The sequence below is a fragment of the Arachis hypogaea genome, chromosome 20 (genome assembly GCF_003086295.3).
Source record: "Arachis hypogaea cultivar Tifrunner chromosome 20, arahy.Tifrunner.gnm2.J5K5, whole genome shotgun sequence".
NCBI classification, from domain to species: Eukaryota; Viridiplantae; Streptophyta; class Magnoliopsida; order Fabales; family Fabaceae; genus Arachis; species Arachis hypogaea.
This window is the reverse complement of record NC_092055.1, coordinates 57,786,395-57,787,965: the sequence shown is the minus strand read 5'-3', so window position 1 is coordinate 57,787,965 and position 1,571 is coordinate 57,786,395.

Below are 1,571 nucleotides of genomic sequence, written 5' to 3'. Positions count from 1 at the left end.
CATTGGGTTAGGGAGCTCTGTTGTAATTTGATGGATCAATACTAATTTTCATTATTCTTCTTCTATCTTTTCTCTTGATTTTACTTGAAAGCTTTCGATCTTCATCCCATTGAGTAGTTATCTTGGAAGAGAAGCTATTCAAACTTGGATCTCTTTTGAACCTTGAAAGAGGAATGAAGAGATCAAGTTAGAAATGCTTTCTCATGCTGGACCAAATTGGGTTTGGATGGGTATGTGACTATAACCCTCTCAATACTTGATTTGGGAAATGCATGTGGTATAATCAGTGACCATACTTCATCTCTTCTCATGAGCAATTGACCAAGGAATTGGCTATTGATCAAGATTTGAGAGATTGAATTGCAAGAAATTGTAATTCAATCACTTAAGATTGCCAAGGAGATCAATGAGTGCATTGATTGAGGAAGAGATGAAAATGAACTTGATCCGGAGAATTGCAACATCTCCTAAGCCCAATGAACTCCCCATCTCTAATCTTACCCATTCTCTTTAATTTCTGCCATTTACTTTTATGAGAAAATCCCTCATTCCCATTTACAATTCTGCAATTTATTTTCAGTCATTTACTTCGAGTCCTTTAATTCTAGCATTTACTTTTCTGTTATTTACATTCCCGCCATTTTATTTTCTACAACTCTCAACCCAAATTCTGGATTCGCTCAACTAGAACATTCTTCTAATTAAAGTTGCTTGATCAATCAATCCCTGTGGGATTCGACCTCACTCTATTGTGAGTTTTTACTTGACGACAAATTCGGTACACTTGCCGAAAGGAGATTTGTTGAGAGACAAGTTTTTCGTGCATCAAGTTTATGGCGCCGTTACCGGGGATTGATTGTGCATCAACAATGATTAAATTGGAAGATCACTAGATTGAGCATTTTTATTTTTGTGAATTTCATTTTCTGTTTGAGTGATTTACTTTTTGTTTTCGTCAAACTTCTTCCCTTCCCCCTCTACTCTTTTGTTTTACTTTGTTATTTTCAATTCTGTTTGCTAACCCACTAACTGTTTGATATATTGCATCACCCACAACTAACAGTAATTCTGACACAAATACTTTCTGCATCTATCTTTTCTTGCTTGCACTTGATGGTTGTATGACAGGGAGAAGAAGCGGGGTTTCAACTTCCTTCAATTCTGAACCTGAGAGGACCTTCCTTAGATTAAGAAGGGAGGCAAGAGGAAAGAAAGTGGTTGGTGCTGAGGAAGAAGAGGAATTCTTTGAAACAAACATGGAAGACAACATGGAAAACCATCATGGAGAAGAGGATCACAACCATGGGGGAGGAGGTAGAGCAAATCATGCTGGGGAGGATAGAAGAGTTTTGGGCTCTTACATCAATCCAAACCCAGGCAATTGTGGAAGTAGCATCCAAAATCCAACAATCCATGCCAACAACTTTGAACTTAAACCACAGCTCATCACCCTTGTTCAGAACAACTGCTCGTTTGGAGGAGGTGCTCAAGAAGACCCCAATCAATATTTGATCACCTTCCTGAGAATATGTGACACAGTGAAGTCTAATGGTGTTCACCCTGACACCTAT